Consider the following 14210-nt stretch of genomic DNA (forward strand, 5'->3'; position numbering starts at 1 on the left):
CCGTGGAATTCCTCACAGTCTCTGTTGCTGCTCCTTTTCACAGGGCTCCTTCACTCCAGTTGTTTGCACTGATTGTTAAGATAAGTTCCTATGGGGAATGTGGTTCTTACATTTTTCTCTCTTCTTTCCATCCCTGGTCTCAGCTACCTGCCTGGAACATGTTTGGCTGTCCTTTTGCATAACAGCATTTCAAATATGATGGCTATAACATTCTTATGTCTCTGTTTTTGCTCCTGCTCTTCTGAATGCTTGATTAGCAGACACTTTACACTTTAATTTCTGTAGGTTTGCATTTGGTACATTTTACTGTGAATATTGAATTATTTTCAGTGAGGGCACATGACTACTTTTCTTCTTGTTCATAAATGGAATTATAATCTGTCCATGTTTTCCTATGGCAATTTATAGTGCTTATCATAAAGACATTAAGATTATACTTCTATTCAGAATATAAAGTGCTTTTTCCTACCTATGCTCTGTTACTCTCTATATAGAAGATAAATATATGTGTATGAGTGTATATGTGTATTGTATACATAATTATGTACAATAATGTATGTATAAAATATATGTATGATATATGTATAGAATATTATATATATAATTATGTGGATAATGTATTACATGCATAATTATATGTACTATATAATTATGTATATAACACATATGTGTTTGTACGTGTATGTGTGTGAGAGAGAATAGTTTCCACATCTTAAATAATTTCCAAATTCATTTTGATACCGCTAACTACGTCCTGTTTCCCCTCTAAACCCTAAGTACAAAAAGCCTAACCTCATCAGACCTAACTCAGGAAGAAAGGCTGCTCTTTTGGCCTCTTGGGTCTAGCCCTGTCTGCAGAGCACAGAGCATGGCTGTCACCCCATGGCTTGGTTCTGTTGAGGACTGCCTGTTAACTCTTCAGGTAAAGAGCCTGACAATGTCTTTTATTACTTGGGAAGCTAAATTTGGTTTTGGTGTCGATTCTTTCCAAAGCAAAGAAGAAAATTTCCTGGGTCTGGTAAAGTCCTTTAGCATGTGTTCATATTTGATTTTGTATGTTGAGCCCGAGGCATTCCTTTGCCTGACTTGGTTTCTCAGACAGCTTGGTGGAGAATCAGGCTGTAGACATTTGCTGTGGACTTTGTGTCAGAGGTGGGAGTGGGGTTAGTGAGGAAGGGAAGAGGAAGACAAGTGGGGGAATGGTACTAATTATCACCCTCTTCTGGTGCTTGTGATCACGACTGCTTGTAGAGGTGTCCTAAACCCTTCCCGCCACCTGTTCCTTCCTGGCTGCAGTATTGCCTCTCCTACCCTGATTTCCTTTTTGGCATTAAGAGTGGCCATTTTTTCATTGGCTACTTTCTTTTGCTCTCCCCCATCCCCAAAATTAGCCTGGCGCAAGCCCATTGAAGAGGCGTTCAGTCTCTGTTCCTCCACACTTTCTCGCACCTCATAGCTGTTCCCCCTTCCATAGAAAGAATCCTACGGAGTCGGCCTACTTTGTGTCAATGCCACCTCCTGAGAGGATGTTGCAGAATGCCACAAATTCTTTATCAAAAATAGCTGTGTTCATATGAATGGTTAGATATAAACCTCTTCCAGAAAAAAAAGTCACCATTAGTACCCATGAAGAATTCCTTAAGTTGCAGAGATCTTTAAACTAATTCCAGCCTCGTGTGTCTCCAATTCTTTTTTAAAGAGTTGATTCATCTTCATGGCCACACTTTGGAAAATTTAAAGCTGTTCACTCTACTGAAAGCAGAGAATACGGATGAGTAGAAAGGAGTCACAGAATACTCTGCTTATTAGAATATCAGACTTACCAATTGTAGGTATCTGTCGGGTTCTTCTATAGTATTTTCTTTCTTCCTCCTTTTTTCCTGTTTTCTTTCTTCCTCCTACCCTGCCTTGCTCCCAGAGCCCTCTTCATTTTTATCAGGGAGTGTCACTGCATCCAAGATGTTCTTTCCCATTGCTTATTGGCCGTGTCACAGTTATGACTGGGTGACGAAGATTTTCTCCTCTGGGTCTTACTTTCCATCTGTGCTAAACCCAGTGATTGTCTATTGTATCTTGTCCAACCATCTGTCCTGAGTTTTTGCTGTCTTCTCTTTTTGATGTTTCTAGTCAATAGTTAGGAGCAACTTCTTTTGATACCTTATTATGAGGGTAGGGTTACCCTTTGCTCTTGTGCCTTGTACTCTTCTCACTAAGTATGTTTTCTGACACTGTAGAGTTTGATGACAGCCATTCTAGGACACAGCCATGACCTGTGGTTTTGAATATATGTAGGGGGATTCTCCCATTCATCGAACAAATACACATGCTGTGCCGGGCACTGTTCTAGGTATTGGCAGTATGTGGAGGTAGCATGTGGGGACAGATAAAAGTCCCTGCTCTCATGCAGCTTACGTTCTTATTATGGAATTTAAGAACATCCTTTTAAAAGAGAATTAGAAAAATACTGCTTTATTGGGTTTTTAATATGTAGATGAGAGACAACAGCTACTGGTCAGTCTGTGCTATCACTTTACTGACTCTGATTTTAAGCAACCCAGTTATTGAATCTGTTTTCTCTATTATCAAAATGGTGCTAATTTTAGGATGTTGTAAGACATTTGTAGGTATAGATCAAGTCATTTATTCTGGGTTGAATTTCCAAGGTGTTTAACTCTCAACATTAAGATTGTAAAGGATATATTTCCTTAATTTGCTACATTTTCTTCACAATTGACATGCCTTTAGAGTAGGAGAATTTTTATGGTTGATTTAACAGCGATAATGAAATAGTTTTTAAAATGTAAGAAACTGTTAACAAAATATTTTGATGGCACATTTAACATATAATCTGAATCAAATTCCAGATTTAAGGTGAAACTGAAGGGATTATATTTAGGTTTTAATGCGTAGAAGTTTGAATATTCTATAGTTTCTACCACTGCCCTAAATTCTTACATCAGAAAAAATCCAAAGCAGAAGAAATATGCTACTCCTTTTTGCTCAGGGTCCTTCTAACTATACTGGCTAGTCAGAAAGTATAATATCTTCAAGATTGGTACTAACTGATGGTGTTTTTGTGTGTGAAATTGTTTTTAAAAAATTAAGAAATAGCTTGCTGCATATTACATTTCTTAAAACTACAGGAAAGTTGACTTTGGGTATATCTTTGGAATCTGGAACCTTCACTGGGAAGTCTTAAATCAGAGCTGTTTTAACCTCCATTTATCTGCTTTGTACCAATTATTATGGCAAATGACTTTGTGTGCGTTTGGGGGTATGGTAATACTTGACAATTAAGGCTTCCTCATGTAGATGTTTCTCTAGTGAAGTAGCATACTTTCTATACAAAGGTGGCAGGTTCTGTGAATGTGATAGCTCACTGACTGCCTTTAAATTACCATTGGGATTACAAATCCCATGGGATAAAATGTCATCAAGGTAATTTGGATGTGTACTTTATCAACACCTTAAAATGTACAATATATTTATTTCTAAATTTTTAAAGTTTGAAAACAAGAAAGCCTGGATTAAATAATATATTTTCAAGCCTAATGTGCTCATTAGGAATGTAGTTCAGTTTTTCTACTTGAACTATGCAAACTCTAGGTTGACATACTCCTGTTTGGATGACCTGTGGTTGGTTGATGAGATCAACCTTAGTTGGTAATATCCCCCTGGGGGTTGGTTTAAACAATTTTAGAATGGTAGCACTGTGCTAATCTTAGAAGGACAATTCCTTTCCAAATGACTTCTCAGAAGTATATACCATATACGAGAATCTACCTTTATCCTTCTTATTTTCATAAATTTCAGAAATAGGTATAGAAACCTATGAACCAGAAATATGGTATGATGTATGTTTACCATTAGGAAAAATGCTTTATTACCTACCAAGTGCTGAGCTATTTTGATTAATTCAATCTTGTTGATGTGATCTAATATAAGGAACTTGGTATTATCCAGCATAGGAAACTTCTGCTTAACCTTGATTCTTTCATTTTTCATTGGGATTTTAGTAGGGTACTGATTTTGAATAAGTTGAACATCTTTAATCTTTGTTCCAAAATCTAGTGCTGCTTAAAGCACTTCTCTGAAGGTGGGGTGCTAGAGGCTTGGACAGGAAGTGGGTGAAGATGCCCTAAGAGGCTGGTGGTGATCCCAACTCCCTATTCAATTTTCAGAAAAGAATCTTTTTGACTTTTAATAATTTGTAAGAAAATGAAGTTTGAGATCTCTCATGAAAAGTAACCATTTAGTCTCTCTCATACTGATAACAATGAGAGATTTATTTACCTTTTTACCCTTAGAATTAGATATTGAATATATTCGGTGAAGAATAAAATTTCTTTATGAATATCCATTTGTTAATTTTACAAATATGTGATAGTTGTATATACAAAGTCTAATAAGAAATTTTTCCTTCCTCCAAAGAGTGTATAGTTTATTGTGAGAGACTAATAAGTCAGCAACTACAACAAAAATCTTAATGTGGATGATCAATGTTAGATAGGTAAGACAGGTGCTGAGAGATTAGAGGGGAGGGTTACTTAACCTAGAAAAGTCAAGTCAGAGAAGGCTTTCTCAGAGGGGATTGTCAGGAGAACGAGTTAACCAGACAGAGAAGCTGGGAGAGCTTTCCTTGGCTGGAGGAACTATGCATGGACATGTGCTTCTGCATGGCTGATGTTTCAGGAGAGGTAGATGATGATAAGACATGAGGTTGGTCAGGTTTTCAGGAAATAAATTATGAAATTAAAAGACTTTAGGTCTTTCTGAGGAGTTTTAAGCAGAAAAGTGACCCTTTAAGACTTTTCTTTTAGATCATTTTGACAGCAGCTTGGAGAGCTAGTTAGAAGCACATGTGGTAATTGGTGGCAGAGAACAGTATTCATGGTATAGTTTGGTAATCTGGGTAAAGAATGATGGAGTCCTGAATTAGCAGCAAAGGATGATATGGAGAGATGGACAAATCCCAGAGAGATTTGGGATTTAGAAGCAATCAGGCCTGGCACCTGATTGGGTATGAGGAGTAAAGGGGAAGGAGGATAAAGGATGCCTTCCAGTTTGCTGGATTGAGTAATCAGGTGGTGGTTGGTAGTGTTTGCCCAGGTAGTAAATGTACGAGTTGGTTTTAGATCTGGGATGTATTGAGTTTAAGGTGCCTGAGGGACACCCAACTGGGGAAGTCCTGCATAGACAGGTACATGTGTAGACTGGAGCCCCTGAGGGATACTGGCATTGGAGATTTGAAGGGCCTTGGCACAGGACTGGAAATTGAAGGAAACTTACATTTGAAGGTATTAATAGATGGGGTCAAGAAAGGATATGTAGTAGAGGGAGAAGTGAAGAGGGCCAAAGATAGAATTCTGGGGTCACTGAGTAATAGGGATGATTAAAGGATATGAATCATTGAAGGAGACTGAGTAGGAGTGTTCAGAGAGGTGGGAAGAAGGCTGGAAGAGAGGCCATAGAAACTGAGGGAAAGCACAGTTTTGAAGACAGTGCAACCAATTGTGTCAATGGGTGCAGAGAGTCCAAGTCAGAAAAGCACTGAAAAGTGGCTATTGGATTGAGTGACTAGGAGGCCATTGGTGACACTGTTGGAAATAGCTCCAGTAGAGTGGTGGAACATACCTGGAGTTGACTGGGTTGAGCAGTGAATGGACGAGCAACTGAAAACAAGAAGTGCTCAGTGTTTATGTCTCAATGCCTTCTTGGGAAAGAAAGAGGTAAGGCCATGAAAGAGGGGCCATAGCTATAAAGAGAGGGTTGTCCAGAAAGGGGGTGCTTTTTCTTTAGTAGGAGAAATTTGAGCATGTTTAAGTGCTAAAGTGAATGAGTCATGAGGCATTGGCCTAAGCGAGAAGAAAACTTCCACTTGCATTGACACAGGATGCAAGGAAGAAAGAAGGGTGCCATGCAGTTAAGGGTGCATGTGTGCTAGGAGGAGAGGAGGTGGAGTCATTCTGTATACCTGTATTAAAAATAAGATAAGTTATTTAAAACCAAGACTGGGCCATGTAATTTTTGTGATCTAGAGACTAGATTTACTACATAGAAACTTGGATAATTTATACGTCCTTAAGCCTCAATGGAGGAAAAGTTATTATTTAATAATATCAAATTCATTTTTATTTAAAGAAGCATGGTAGAAGATGAATTAGAAACTCCATGTACCGGTTTTTTCTTTTTCCATCTGTCAGAGGGTTTGCTCAAATTATATTCCTGTCATTGGCATTTTGGAGTGGAGGACAACAGAACTGTTACAACATGAATTTTTAGAGCCAATTTTGACCACAGTGAAGTTGCTATGAAGGCTGAAGGTCAAGAGCATGATTGATTGGGTGATTAGAATTCCTTTTAAAACAAATTAGAGGTGGCAGGTCTGCCACAGGTGAGAGGTACTGCAAGGAAATGAATCTCATTAGCATATAAAACTTCTTAGATCATCAAAAAAGAAGTTTAATGTTTAAAATATAAACACATACACACACACACACACACACACACACACACACACACACACACACACGAGGAATGACCTGCATAGGAATTCCTGCTTGTGATTATTATACAACCTAATGTCTGGCCTGATTTTTCTGTGCAGTTATAAATAATACAGAGATATATTTTATTATTAATTAAGGAACTGGTATAGAGATATGTTTTATTATTAATTCAGGAACTGGTACCCTAAATGATAAGTGCATTTATTAGTTCCATTAGCCGCTTATTATATTTGCCTTTGTATTGGGGTTCTTCTAGATGATTGGATTTATGATTAGGAGGGCATTTTAGTTTGGGATCCCTGGCTTAGAAGGAGGCAGAGGGGGCAGGAAGGAACCAGGATCTGTGTTTAGGAAGGGAAAACAGGTGTAAGGGACAAAGAAAGGAGAAAGATGTATGTGGTGGTGTGTGTCTGTCAGTTTTGGAGAGCAGAGCAAGGCAGCAGTTTCTAGAGAACTAATATTTCTCAGGAACATAATACATGCCAGATGGCAAGCTATGACCTTTCACATATATTGCATCCTCACAATAATCTTGGCAAGGTAGATATTGACATTATATGTAGTTTCAAAGAAAGAAATGAAGGGAGGTGAGAAGATACCAAAAAAGAACTTTTAAAAGTAAAGAAAAATAGTGATGATGACTGTTGTTATTAAATTGAAATGAAAATTGCTGCAATGTAACTGCTGTGGTATTCTAATTTTTATTTTTTGGGGGGATTCAGTCTTAAGTGTTTGAGTCAAAAGGGTTAAAATTGGTTGTGAAGCTGGTTACATGGTGGCTAGCTGAACTCTATTTTTGTGCATCCTTGGAAATTTAATAATAAAACATTTTTAAAAGGATCAAACGAAGAAGTAAAATGCCTTGGTTATGATGAAAAGTGAAGGATTATTTATGAATAGCAGTGGGACTTTTTCTCTTCTTCCACTATCATATCTGTATGATAGCCTTAGCATAAGAACCTATTTTTGAGTCAAAATTATTAACATACCATTTAGGAAATAAAGACAATAAAATAAATTGCTTTCTATATGGTAATTTCAGCTTCACATAATGTGTGAAGACTCTGTTCAGAAATTTGGTGACTTCTTCATCTTCATTGGATTGCAGTGGGAGTTTTGTCAAAGTGAAGGAGCGTTTATGCTGGAAAGAAGCCCAGGGCTGGGAATGTTTCTTTGCAGAAAGTATATAGCTCCAAGGGGGCAGATCAGAGTCTAGTCAGTGAGCATCTTTGCATGTAAAACACTGTGGTGAAGACTGTAAGGAGGATAGGAAATAAGATAATGGCAATACCTATGGAGAGCTTACTCTGTGCCAGAATGCTCTAAATATACTTCACATATGTTTAATCTTTGCTGCAACTCTAGAAGGTAGGTACTATTCTTTCTTATTTTTTTAATTGTATACTTTATTTTAATTTTTTGTTACATAATATCTATACATATTTATGGGGTACATGGGATATTTTGTTACATGCACAGACTGTATAATGATTAAGTCAGGGTATTTAGGATATTCATCACCTCTAGTATTTATCATTTCTATGTGTTGAGAACATTTCAAGTCCTCTTTGCTAGCTATTTTGAAGTATACAATACATAGGTTGTTAACTGTAGTCACCCTATTCCAGTATCAAACATTAGAACTTATTCCTTCTATCTAACTGCGTGTTTGCACCCATTAACCAACCTCTCTTCATCCTCCATTTCCCCCAGTCATCTGGTATCTATCATTCTGCTTGCTACCTTCATGAGGTCAACTTTTTAAGCTCCTGCATATGATTGAGAACATGCAATATTTGTCTTTCTGTGCCTGGCTTATTTCACTTAACATAATGAACTCTAGTCCATCTACATTGCTGCAAATGACAAGATTTCATTTTTAATAGCTGCATAGTATTCCATTGTATATATACCACATTTTCTTTATCTATTCATCTGTTGATGGACACTTGAGTTGATTCCATATCTTGGCTATTGTGAGTAGTGCTGCAATAAACATGATAATTAATGCTGTTCAGCATTTTTTCATATAACTGTTGGCCATTGGTGTATTTGCTTTTGAGAAATGTCTATTCATGTCCTTTGCCCCTGTTGTTTGAGTTCCTTGTATATTCTGGATATTAGTCACTTGTTAGATGAGTAGTTTGCAAATATTTTCTCCCATTCAGAAGTTTGTCTATTCACTCTGTTGATTGTTTTCCTTGCTGAGTAGAAGCTTTTTAGTTTAATACAGTCCCATTTGTCTATTTTTGTTTTTGTTGCCTTTATTTTTGAGGTCTTAGCCATAAAATCTTTGCCTAGACCAATATCCTGAAGTGTTCCCTATGTTTTCTTCTGGTAGTTTTATAGTTTTGGGTCTTACATTTAAGTCTTTAATCTATCTTGAGATAATTTTTTGTAAATGGTGAGTGATAGGGGTCCAGTTTCATTTTTCTGCGTATGAATATCCAGTTTTCCTAGCACCATTATTGAAGAGGATGTACTTTCTCTAATATATGTTCTTAGCACTTTTGTTGAAAATCAGTTGGCTATAAATCTTTGGCTTTATTTCTGGGTTCTCTGTTTTGTTCCATTGGTTTATATGTCTATTTTTATATCAATGCCATGCTGTTTTGCTTATTATAGCCTTACAACATATTTTGAAGTCAGGTGGTGTGATGTCACCAGCTTTGTTCTTTTGCCTAGGATTGGTTTGGCTATTTGGGCTCTTTTGTTGGTTCCAAACAAATTTTAGGGTTTTTTTTTTTTTCTATTTCTGTGAAAAATGACATTGGTATTTTGATAGCAATTGCATTGAATTTGTAGATTGCTTTGGGTAGTGGGGTCATTTTAACAATACTATTTTTTCTGATCCAAGAGCATGGGATGTCTTTCCATTTGTTTGTATCTACTTCAATTTCTTGAGAGCTTGTTTGGAGGTTCTAGCAGGGGAGCACAGCTAATTGTATAACCTTGACCGAAGAATGGTCCTCTATTGGGGAAGGTTGTCTTCTTCAACTGAGCATGCAGCTTCAGGAAGGATGTACATGGAGCCATGAGGGAGGAAGGGGACACCTGTCGAGCCAGACGGATCAGCCGAATCAACCTTGGTGATCAGTGGGGAGACAGATGTCACAGTGAGATTGCCCTCACTTCTGCACTTCAATTTCTTTCATCAGTGTTCTGTAGTTTTCCTTGTAGAGGTCTTTTATCTCCTTGGTTAAATTTATTGTTTGGAAGTGTAGCATGTGAATATCTTCTCCCATTCTGTATGTTGTCTGTTTGCTTTAGTGGTAGTTTCCTTGGCTGTGCAGAAGCTTTTTAATTTGATCAGGTCCCATTTATTTATTGTTGTTGTTGCCGTGATTGCCTTTGGGATCTTCTTCATAAACTTTTTGCGTAGGCCAATGTCTATAAGAGTTCTTCCAACATTTTCCTCTAGAATTCTTATAGTTTCATGCCTTAGGTTTAAGTCTGTTATCCATTGTGAGTTGATTTTTGTGAGAGGTGAGAGGTGCGGATCCTGTTTCAGTCTTCTACATGTGGCTATCCAATTTTCCCAGCGCCATTTATTGAATAAGGATTCTTTTCCCCAGTATATGTTTTTGTCTGCTTTGTCAAAGATTAGATGGCTATATGCAGATGGTTTTATATCTGGGTTCTCAGTTGTGTTCCATTGGTCAATGTCTCTGTTCTTGTGCCAAAACCATGCTGTTTTAGTTTGAAGTCTGGCAAATTGATGCCTCCCAATTTGTTCTTTTTGCTTAAGATTGCTTTTGCTATACGGGGTCTTCTCTGGTTCCATACAAAGCATAGAATTATTTTTTCTAGATCTGTGAAAAATGATGTGGTATTTTAATAGGGATTGCTTTGAATCTGTAGATTGCTTTGGGTAGTATAGACATTTTAACAATGTTGATTCTATCAACTCATGAGCATGGTATGGTTTACATTTACCTGTTTACGTCCTCTGCTATTTCCTTTAAGATCATGTCATCTGCAAAGAGGAATATTTTGACTTCCTCTTTTATAATTTAGATGACTTTTATTGATTTCTCTTGCCTGATTGCTCTGGCTAAGATGTCCATTTCGTTGTTGAATATGAGAGATGAAAGTGGGCATTTTTGTCTTGATCTAGTTCTTAGAGGGAAAGCTTTCAGCTTTTCGCTATTCAGTATGATGTTAGTTGTGGGTTTGTCACAGAATGCCTTTATTATATTGAGGTATATTCTGTTCTTTCTGTGTCTAGCTTGTTGAAAGTTTTTATCATGAAGGGATGTTGAATTTTATCAAATGCCTTTTCTGTCCCTATTGAGATGATCATATGGTTTTTGTCTATCATTCTGTTGGTGTGATGTATCACATTTATTGCTTTGAGCATGTTTGAACCTTTCTTGTATCCCTTGTATTTATCCCACTTGAGAATGGTGTATTATCTTCTTAATGTGCTGTTGGATTCAGTTTGATAGTATTTTCTTGAGGATTTTGGCTTCTGTGTTCATCAGGGATATACTGGCTTGTAGTTTTCTTTTTTTGTTGCATCTTTTTGTGGTTTTGGTATCAGGGTAATGTTGACATCTTAGATAGATTTAGGGAGACTTCCCTCCTCTTTGATTCTGAAATAGTTTGAAGAGACTTGGTGTTAGTTCTTCTTTGTAAATTTGATAGAATTCAGCAGTGAAGCCATCCAGTCCTGGGTTTTGCTTTGGTGGAAGACTTTTTATTACTGATTCATTCTTGGTGTCCTTGATGGGCAGTTTTTTTCTTTCAGCACTTTGAATATATCATTCCATTCTTTCCTGGCCTGTAAGGGTTCTGATGAGAAATCCATTGTTATTCTGATGGTGGTTCCCATATAAGTGACTAGATGCTTTTCTCTTGCTGATGTTAGAATTCTTTCTTTGTGTTTGAATTTTGACAGTTTGACTATAATGTGCTATGTTGAAGAACTTTTTGGCTTATATCTATTTGGGGATTTATGAGCTTCCTATATCTGGATGTCTAAATTTCTTGCTATATTTTAGAATTTTTCAGCTATTATTTTGTTAAACAGGTCTTCTGTTCCTTTGGTTTTCTCTTTACCTTGTGGAACACTGAAAATTCAAGTATTTGGTTCCCTTATGATAACCCATATGTCATATAGCCTTTGTTCATTCTTTTTTATTATTTTTTCCATATTTTTGTCTATGTGGGTTATTTCCAAAGACCTGTCTTCAAGTTCTAGAATTCCTTCTTCTGCTTGATCTTGTCTGTTGTTGAAGCTCTCCAATGTATTTTTTATTTCATTTAATGAATTCTTCATTTCCAGGGTTTCTGTTTGGTTCTTTTTTGTGATATCTATCTGTTTGGTAAATTTCTTCTTCCTATCCTGATTGTTTTTCTGATATCTTTGTATTATTTATCTGTGTCCTCGTGTATCTCACTGAGCTTATTTAATATCATTATTTCGAATTATTTTTTTTGTCATTTCTTCGAAATTTCTTTTTCATTGGCATCTGTTGCTGGAAAATTACTGTGTTCCTTTGGCAGTGTCTTATTTCCTTGCTTTTCCATGTTTCTTGTGTTCTTACATCTATATCTGTGCATCTGGTGAAAGAATCTCTTATTCCAATTTTTTAGATTTTCTTTCCTAGAGGAGGACTTTTTCCTGAACATGTATGTATGGTGTTGGTGTGGTAGGGCACTTTGGCTTTGATTCTGGATGTGTGCAGTAGTATATAGTCTCTGTATATTTTCTTTGGCTATAAACAGTATCAGTGGTGTCTGTGATTTCCTCTGTGGCTTTGGATAAAATCATTAGTGTGGTAAAGTTGTGCTGGGGATCAGGACACCAAGGTCAGCCAGTCCTCAGGCACCGGTGGTGGCAGCGGTGGGCCAAGTGTGCCTTTCCTTGGTTCCCAGGGCAGTGTATGCTGGCACTGGTGTTGGTGGGTCCAAGCAGGCTGATTCTCGGGATCTCTAGATGGCTTGCTCAGGTGCCAGCAGGGGCAGTGGTAGGCTGAGTGGGTAGGCGGGTCCTTGGGCCTCTGTGCAGTAGGTGTGGTATGGGCAATGATAGTAGCAGTGGTGGGACAACCCTCTGGCTCTCAAGTGGTCTGTGCTGGTGTTGGCAGTGGCTATGAAGGGTTGGGCAGTCCAGTCCCTAGGCCTGGAGGTGATACATGTGGGTGAGTGTCAGCTGTGGTGGTAGCAGCAGGCTGAGTGGGCTCCCCTCAGGGCCCTGGGAGGTGTGTGCCAGTGCCAGTGGTGTTGGATGGGGTAAGGTGATCCTCAGGTCCCCAGTTGGCATGTTTGGGTGCTGGAGCATGGAGTCTTGTCCTCATGCTCCCTGATGGTGCGCACGGGCAGTGGCTGTGGTCGCTATGGGCAAGGTGATCCTCAGGCCCCAGGAGAAGTTTTGTGTGGAGGGAGCCTGCTCTCAGGGCATGTGCAAGTGTGCTGGGGTGCTGCTGCTGGGGAGGGTGGTATTGCTGTCTAGCAGTAGCAGTAGGCAGGTGGCTGGGGAGTATGTGCTTCAGCCCCAGGCAGCAGCCAACAACAATAGATGCTGGGTAGCCTGTCCTCAAGGTGTATGCAAATACTAGATGGTTTTGCTGTTGAGGGAGGCAGGTCACTGTCAGTGGCTTGTGCTTCAGCTCTGGTGGCAGCAGGCAGTAGCAGCAATAGCTGTGGGCAGGGAAGTCTGACCTCAGGGTGTATGCAAATGTGTGGTGGCACTGCTGCTGGGGGCGGTCAGGTCCCTGCCAGTGGCTCATGCTTTGGCTCTGGCAGCAGCTGCCAAGCAGTGGTGGTGGCCATGGGGGATGTCATTGGGTCGCCAGGGCTGCGGAGATGCAGGGGCTGTTGAGCCCAGGGTGGGATGCAGTCTGATGGGGGTGGGCTTTCAAAATGATATTGTGCTGTAGCTGTCAGGTCTGGGGTGGGGTGTAGGGCCCAGTGTGAGCTCCCTCTCTGGAGCATGCCTTCTCGTGGTTTCCAGGCAGCTGTGTATGTTGGTCTCAGCCCCCAGGGGGCCCACAAGGGTCAAGGGTCTCTCTTATGGCTAGGATTACAGAAGACTGTGCTGGGGACATGGACCACTGGGGATCTCTTACTTAACCTTTCCCTGCACCGGGGAGCCTCTCCACCCAGCAGGCTCCCTGTCCTTCCTTGTCCTGGGTGCTTCCTGTCACTTCTCTGTTGAATTCCAGTGTTGTCTTAGAAGATCTGTTGCTAGTGTGATTATCTACCTGCTATTTTGGTTCTTCTTTTTGGCGAGGCTAGTACCAGGTGTATCTAGTCAGCCATCCCGAAGGCCTTCCTAACTGTACATTTTTCTTTTCTTTTTAAAATTTTTTGTGGTAAAATGTAGAAATATAATAACTGTCATTTGGACCACTTTTTAGTGTACAGTTCACTGGTGTTGAGTACATTCATACTGCAACTACCATCCTTGTCTAGAACTTTCTTATCTTCCCAGATTGAAACTCTGTACCTATAAAACAATACCTTTCCATTCCTCCTTCCCCCAACCCTGCAACCACCGTTCCATTTTCTGACTCTATGAAGTTAACTACTCTAAGTACCTCATGAGTGGAACTGTACAGTATTTGTCCTTTTTGTCTGGCTTATTTCACCAAGCATGGTGTTTTCAGTGCCTGTGTCAGAATGTCCTTCATTTTTAAGACTGAATAATATTGCATTGTGTGTATCACCACGTTTTGTTTATCCATTCATCCGTTG

The sequence above is a fragment of the Lemur catta genome, chromosome 5, assembly GCF_020740605.2.
Source record: "Lemur catta isolate mLemCat1 chromosome 5, mLemCat1.pri, whole genome shotgun sequence".
In the NCBI taxonomy this organism is placed as follows: domain Eukaryota; kingdom Metazoa; phylum Chordata; class Mammalia; order Primates; family Lemuridae; genus Lemur; species Lemur catta.